At 45.4% G+C, this 8,267-nt stretch overlaps 1 long non-coding RNA gene across 3 annotated transcripts in view; it reads left to right on the top strand.

The window, feature by feature from the left end:
* The first annotated feature begins 761 nt into the window (after positions 1 to 761).
* The window catches only part of LOC142829953 (uncharacterized), a 56,198-nt gene continuing 48,692 nt past the window's right edge, over positions 762 to 8,267 (top strand). Inside the window, exon 1 of one of the 3 annotated variants that reach the window (XR_012904915.1) lies at positions 762 to 902. This is a non-coding gene — a long non-coding RNA (uncharacterized LOC142829953). Of the gene's footprint in view, positions 903 to 3,409; positions 3,574 to 8,267 lie in introns of those variants that run through there. The other 2 variants (XR_012904912.1, XR_012904914.1) reach the window with 2 other exon arrangements.

Here is an 8,267-nt window from a genome sequence, read left to right as displayed (position 1 = left end):
CACATCCTAGATCCAACTGAAGACTTTTTGGGAGATGCTGAGGGACCCTGGGTTCAAAGGGCATTGAAGGCCCTCTGTACTTTCCATGATCCATTTGGCAGATGGCAGACTTAGGCTCTTATTTGTCAGTGTGCCAACTAGCCCTTTTGCAACACTCCAGGGAAAGCAAACATTAAGAGACTTTACTGAGAGGATAAATCCAAGAATGACAGAAGATTAGTTGAAGAGTTCCCATTGGTAAGCACAGAAATACTTGAAAGCTTACTCAGCACTTTATATCTGATGGCGATTGCCTGTGGTTACAATCTCAGCTTCCTGTTTATGAATTCCTAGTATTTCCAGTGAGTCAGCATCTTTTCTATAGAAATGTGTAGTTTTACAGGACATTTTTCTTAGATGTTGCACTTTTCATGAATGGCAGTGCATGAGTCATTTTTGCTCTTCCTTGTTCCTCAATTTATGGCACTCAGTCTGATCATGTGTTTTTCTCATGTTTCCTTTAGACTGATTGCCTTTTAAAGCTCTCCCCCTTACCCAAGAGATCAGCATTGCTTCAGAACTATAGTAAATTAAAAAACATCACTGATAAGTTGAGAGATACAGGATCTTAATTTTTAGAATATTTTAGCTTCAGCACCCTGTAAGGGGAACTAGAAGATACCTTAGCATTATAAATTTTGGTAAAATGATGGCTTATATAACAAATTAAAAGAAGTTATGGCTTTCCCACCCAAACACATGACTATATACTTTTCCTCTACTTTATGCAGCTCAGCTCAAGAACTTTACTCGTGAGTCTTTCAAACTGAAAAAAGCTCTTTTCTCTTTTGGACCATGAACAGAGTTCCAGCCTGACTTTGTTTAAATCAAATATGGCTAAGGTTCTCACATACCAGCAAAAAGTAGGTGAATTGTTTATTAAGTCATGTTTATTTATTTGAGCAGTTTATTTATTTATTACTACCACACTGGTGTTCTAGTGATGTAGTGCTTAAGTCCCATTTTCAAAAGCAATTTAAGGAAAGCCTCACTTTCCAGGGGATTTGAACTCCTAAGTGTTTAGTTATTTTTGAAAATGGGATTTGAGTGCTTTTGATGTTACCTGTAGGGATTTTCCCCATGGTTTACCAGCTGAATGTGTTAACGTGAGTATTCTATTAAAGGTGAAGTTACTGAGAGAGCTTACAGAATACATCAGATCCAGAGTTTCCCATGGCAATCTTCATATTTGTGACCTCTAGACTTTATTGTTACCACATTCTGTACCTTAAAATTGTTTCAATTGGTTCACAACCCTACAGGCTATCTGTTGAACAGCGCATACTGCCTAGAACATATTTCCTTGATGCTTTGCTGTCTTCACTGGCTCAAGTACTAATAGTATCACTATTGCAGTATTGAGTACTAATAGTATCACTACTCAAACTCCTCCCATCCTCCCATCCCTCCCCCACGGCAATGCATTTCAGAGCCCAGGTCAGCTAACTTGGGATCATGCTATCAGGATAAAAATAGCACTGTAGATATTCCCCTGGCATTGCAGCTAGAACCCAGATTCTGAGACCCAACCTCTGTGTCTGGTGACAGAATAAGATTTTAGCCCCACATAATTAGCCCAAGTTAGTTGACCTGTGCTCTGAGATTCACTGCTATGAGGTTTTGTTTTGCAGAGTAGTGGTCAAATTCAGGGTTTCAGTCTTTGATTTTCAAAGCTCTCCATAAAAATGACTCAGGTTACTCAAGGAACCACCTTACTACCTGGTATCGTAAGCTTGGAACTATGGAATTGTTAATGTCCAAAGAGACATCTTTCCTGGTAACTGATCCATGATGATGGAACTCACTGCTGGGAGAGATCAGAGTGACACCAAGCCCTGGTGTCCTCAGAGCAATTATAAAATTCAGTTCTGAGACTGCGGGATGGAGAGAGAACAGAGGATAAGAAAGACAACAAAGGCCTGCTCCGGCTCCCACTGAAGTGAATGGAAGTTTTGTTACTGATAGAAGCAGGATCAACATTTGATTATCTATAGCTGAATTTCATCACTCTGAGTAAAAGGGTTTGGTGTTTTGTTTTTTGCTGATTATCTCTGTAAATACAATTATTCCAAACATTGATAATGGTAAACTGTATTGCATCAAAACACAGCAAAGGAATCTAAACAAGTTTTAGAAGATAAGTGAATTTAGGCATTATTTCTTTAGCAATTGCATTGTTCATATAAATTAACAGGGTTAAAATAGACAAAGAGTTAAGTAATGATGAGGTGAATTTTTCCTAATGTACTTGGAAAAGGCCTTATTTATCTTAACCTCTTGTGCAATCTTCTGCTCATTTTCTTTTCTTTTTTTTTTTTGTAATCGGTCACTCCTTTTCCTTCGTTTCCTTTTCAAATGTACTTTCTTCATGCCATACAAAAACAACAGCAAGAAGCCTTTGGAATAAAGGAAAAAGAAATTTTAAAAACCAAGCACCTTTTCTGTAATGCTTATAACGTAAGAATTCAAAATTCACAGGAAGAGGTCAAATTGCACAATTGTGCCTCTCTGACTGAAAGAGACTTCCAGGACTATTGCAGCCAGGAAATGTTTACCCAACTAAGCTGCTAATGAAGGACACATGAACATTAGTCACTCTCCATATAGCATGATGCTACAGACTTAATTCACTCCAGAGAGAGAAGAGAGAGAGAGAGAGAGAGAGAGAGATTGGAGTCTGTAAGATCAGTCCCTAAGCATGAACTGATGTGATATATGCCATGATGTCAGTGAAAAGGGGCATTTTAGGCAACTGGTATGTTAGTTTATGAATTGGGATTAGGTTTCTTGTAAGGAAAAATGTATTACAGGAATCTACCCTGGGCAAGAGTATTTTCTCTCTCTAAAGTTATTACAATTCTAATAGAATGTAAAAAGATCATGAAGCAAGACTAAGGCAGAGGGGGAGGGGAAAGGAGGAAATGGTTCACTACAAGAACTCTTGTTCCAGGATTTTTTTAATTGTATTTTTATTTTAAAAAATCCAAATAAGGAGGCTATTGTGTTACTGGACCTCTTGGAAAGACATCACTTGAAGGGGCTGCTGGGGAGGGGAGAGGGCACAGCAGAGTTGATTTGGGATTTGGGTATATGGGAAAGCTCAGAGGCAAAAGCAGGCAAAGAATAGAAATGGGGAAATTAGTTGTGTTACTTGGGTAGAACAAAGAGGGAAATGAAAAGCAGTATGAACAGTGTGATGGGGCGCTTCCGCCCCGCACTCGGGGGGGCCGAGGCGAGAGCCGGAGGACTCACTGGGGGGCGGGTAGTTGGCCCACCGCGGGAACCCTGGGGCGGACCGCGGGCCCAGGGTCCGGCGCCGCGGGAAGCAAGGGGCGCCGCCGGAGAATGCCCTGGGAGGAGGGGCTAGCGCAGCACGGACATATGATGTCATGGGGGGAGGGGGGCCGCCGGACATCGCAGGCATGGTGACGCCAGGGAGCCAGGCCGGCACGGGGTTTAAAACTGCGTCCAGCACAGCGTTGAAGGGGGAGAGAGGAGAGGAGGACTGGGCGACGTGGACCCCAGAGAGCGAGGGTGAGGCGCGGACCCTCGGAGGGGACTGGTCCCTGGGAGGGACCGAGTAGGAAGCGGCCCAGTGCAGGGTCGTGGAGCCCATGAGCGGATGTGTTTAGGGGCACTACCCCCATCCGCTAGGCAGGGACCAGTAGTCCCTGCCTTAAGAGCCCTGGGCCGGGATTCGGAGGGAGGGCGGGCCTGAACTCCCCTACTCCGCCTGGCAGGGCAAAACGCTTCTGTGAGGCCGGCTGTTCAGGCCAAAGCAGGAACTAGAGGGACTCTGGGACTAAAGGGCTGGGGGCTGGGACTATGTTGAAGGGTGTTGGGCTATCCGATGGGTACAATAAAAATGGGTGACAGGAACCCACCAAAGGCACGGATAGCGTGACTTCTTTACAAACAGTAAAGTAGATTTTGCAAAGCTTTGATGGTGGAAAGGGAAAGGAAGCCATGACTTTGGAGAATAGTCTTAGTGTAGACCTGGCCTGAGTTACGTGCTTAAAGTAAAACAGGTGCTTATGTGCTTCTCTGAATCAGAGCCAGAGTACTCAACATGTACAAGAATCAATCCGCTGATGAGGGCTGGGTATGGTCAGAGTAGCCCATACCCTCAGGTATGCTGAAGTACAGATATGGTTGTAGCCTATGCATCTACTTCCACTTTACTTTTACCAGAGGTCTCTTAGGAAGCTTTTCTTTTCATACAGTAGTTTTTATTTCAATCCATATGTCCCTCTGTTAATGGCAATTTATTTCTTATGGTCTCTCTCCTTCCCACCAAAATACATAATACTGTAAATTCCATTTCCCTTTTCATCTGAAGATCTCAAAAACCTTTAAACAGATGAATAAATAAAGCCTTCTTACAACTGTATGAGGAGGGAAACTATGAGATAAGAAAAGTTAAGATTTCAAGTAATCGTTTTTTGGTGGGAGAGGGAACTTTAGCCTCATTCCAAGAGGTTCTGAGTTGCAAAATTCCAATTGAAGACAAGGGAGTTGTAGGTTCAGCAAACCTATGAAAACTGGCAACCTTTCTCCCCCTCCCCCACCATCACATATCTCAGTTTGACACAGTCTTCAAAAATCTACCCTAAATAATTTGCTCCAAGCTCAACACAGTTGCAGTTGTGATTAGAACCCAGAACTGCTGTAATAAAACAGCCTCTTCTCAGTACACTCATGGTCATACTGCTTGTACACTCAGGTCATACTGCTTGGCATTAAGAATTAATTCCCCACACTCCCATCAGATTGGCAATGACCTTGTTCCAGAGGTAAGAGGAATTGCCTTCCTCAGCAGCTTGGGGCATGGGTCACCTGCCTCTCTTTCACCTGATTAATTTTCTGCCTCCAGTCCTGGCATCTGGGCTGCTCCATTTCTGTCTGTGGCATGCCATCTAGTCTCCTGACACTAAAATGCATTGGTCTAACTGAAGTCTTAGGGCTCAGTATAGGGTAACTGGGTGACACGTAGTGACGTCTAATTTACAAAAAGTCAGGCTAATTGAACTAATGATCCCTTCTGACTGTGACGGGGGGACTCACCCCCGCACTCCTGGCCTCGGGAGCTGAGGCCCCGCGCCCTGCACGGTCGATCAGCTGGCGCCGGGAGTCCGGCGGCGCAGAGGCTCAGGCTGCAGAGCCGGGGGAAACCGGCACGGTCGGCGCGCAAGCGCAGGACGGCCCGGGCGATAGCCGGCGGGCACTAGGGCCCAGGAGAGGTGGGGACCGACAGGACGCCGAGCGGGGAATTCAAAAGGGCGGAGGGAGGGGCACGAGAGGGTGGAGGCCCGGGGAGATTCTGCTCTCAGCCTCCTCCGCAGGATACGAGAGGGACCCCGCTGGAGGCAGTGTGGTGCCAAGATCCAAAATCCAGGCACTCGATGCGGACGGCCGGTCCGGTGAGGAGCGGGACGGAGTGGAGCGATCCCGGGTCGGTGGCAGTCGACGGACGGACAGTTGGGGACGACGGGCCCCGAGATCTGGGCTACGACCAGAGTGGCCAGCGGGGCAGCAGACTCGGTGGGAGCCGGCAGCAAAGGGTGGACCGTGGGAACGGAGAGGTAGAGGCCGGGAGCAGGGGCAGCGCAGGGCGTACTGGGGCAAGGGCCCACGAACTGGGGGTGCCCTGTGACCCCTGAAGGACGACCTGGCTACACTGACCTTAAACTCTCTAAAAAGTAACTATTTCACAGCATGTATTTTCCCTTTATTAGAGTATTTGCAGAAAAACTGTAGGTGTCAACTGTTTACACATTAATAGTGTTGCTGAAAGAACATGATTTATGAACCGTTTTCATTTTGTATTGGCATGTTACAAAGAGGTTTACACTGCACCTGTAATTTCACCCTCAAAGCCTGCCCACAGTTAAACTGTTTTGTCCCCACCCACAACTATTTCCAATTCGGGGATGATTTATATCTCCAAGTCAGTGGCACAACTATGGGCACCTGCATGAACCCACAATATGCCAACATCTTTTCAGCTGACCTTGAACAGCGTTTCCTCAGTTCTCTCCCCCAGCACACGCTTACCCTACATTGAAGACATCTTTATCATATGGACCCAAGGGACGAAGACCCTTGAAGAATTCCACAGGGATTTCAACAACTTCAACCCCATCATCAATCTTAGCCTGGACTAATCCACACAAGAGATCCACTTCCTTAACACTACAGTACAATTAAATGATGGCCACATCTCCACCACCTTATACTGGAAACTTACCAACTGTTACACTTACCTATATGCCTCTAGCTTCCATTCAAGACACATTTTTCCAATCAATTGTTTAAAGCCAGGCCCAAAGATACAACCAGATTTGCTCCAGTCCCACAGACAGAAACAAACACCTACAGGATCTCTATCAGACATTCTTAAAACTTAAATACTCACTAGGGGAAGTGAAAAAACAGATTATCAGAGCCAGATGAGTACCCAGATATCAGCTTCTTCAAGATAGGCCCAACAAACAAAACAACAGAACACCACTGGTCATCAGCTACAGGCCCCAACTTAAACCCCTCCAGCGCATCATTAACAATCTACACCCTATCCTGGAAAATGATCCCGCATTCTCACAGAACTTGGGGGACAGGCCAATCCTCGCCTATACACAATCCCTTATCTCAAACAAAATCTTTCCAACAACTATGCAGCATACCTCCATTATACTCATCCAGAAACCTACCTCTGCAATCAACCCCGATGCCAATTCTGTCCATACATCTATACAAGTGACTTCATCACAGGACCTAAACACATAAGCCACCACATCAGAGGCTCATACAACTGCACTTTCACTAATGTGATCTATGCCATCAAGTACCAGTAATGCCCCTCTGCCATGTATAATGGCTAGACTGGACAGCCTCTACAACAAAAGATTAATGGACACAAATCAGATATTCAAAATGGTAACACAGAGAAACCTGTTGGGGGACATTTTAACTTGTCCGGACACTCATTAATGAATCTAAAAGTGATTGTCTTCTTACAAAGCAATTTCAGAAACCAGCAAGAGAGAGAAAGTGTGAAACTTGCCTTCACACGGAAATTTGACACATTTAACTAAGGACTGAACAAAGACAAGAATCATAGAATCATAAAAACATAAGAATGGCCATATTGGGTCAGACCAAAGGTCCATCCAGCCCAGTATCCTGTCTGCTGACAGTGGCCAATGCCAGGTGCCCCAGAAGGAGTGAACTGAACAGCGATCTCTCTCCTGCCATCCATCTCCACCCTCTGACAAACAGAGGCAAGGGACACCATTCCTTACCCATCCTGGCTAATAGCCATTAATAGACTTAACGTTATCTAATTCTCTTTTAAACCCCGTTATAGTCATAGCCTTCATAATCTCGTCAGGCAAGGAGTTCCACAGTTGACTGTGCGCTGTGTGAAGAAGAAATTTCTTTTGTTTTAAACCTGCTGCTGATTAATTTCATTTGGTGGTCCCTAGTTCTTATATTATGAAAACGAGTAAATAACTTTTCCTTATTCACTTTCTCCACACCACTCATGATTTTATAAACCTCTATTATATCCCCCCCTTAGGCTCCTCTTTTTCAAGCTGAAAAGTCCTAGTCTCTTTAATCTCTTCTCATAAGGGACTGGTTCCAAACTCTTAATCATTTGCTCTTCTCTGAACCTTTTCTAATGCCAGTATAACTTTTTTGACATGAGGAGACCATATCTGTATGCATTATTCAAGATGTGGGAGTACCATGGATTTATGTAAGGGCGATAAGACATTTTCTGTCTTATTTTCTATCCCAGTGGTCCCCAACCTTTTGGGGCTGCTGGGCCACTCATGCGCCAGGCGCTCGGGGGCGGGCCACTCACACACCATGCGTCCGGGGCGAGGCCGCGCATGCGCCATGGGGCAGGGGCCGCCCATGTGCCATGCACCTGGGGTCAGCACCGCTCATGTACCGTGCGCCGGGGGGGGGGGGGAGGGACTGGCCCAGATCATGCGGCAGGTGCACATAAATGCCCCAGTGGGCGCCATGGTTGAGGACCACTGCTCTATCCCTTCTTTAATGATTCCTAACATCCTGTTTTCTTTTTTGACTGCTGCTGCACACTGTTGGACGTCTTCGGAGAACTATCCGCAATGACTCCAAGATCTCTTTCCTAATTAGTTGTAGCTAAATTAGTCCCCATCATATTGTATGTATAGTGGGGTTATTTTTTCCCATGTGCA

This window comes from Pelodiscus sinensis, chromosome 6, assembly GCF_049634645.1.
Source record: "Pelodiscus sinensis isolate JC-2024 chromosome 6, ASM4963464v1, whole genome shotgun sequence".
Taxonomy (NCBI): Eukaryota; Metazoa; Chordata; order Testudines; family Trionychidae; genus Pelodiscus; species Pelodiscus sinensis.
Note: the sequence above shows the minus strand (reverse complement) of the source record. Positions and strands in the feature narration are given on the sequence as shown.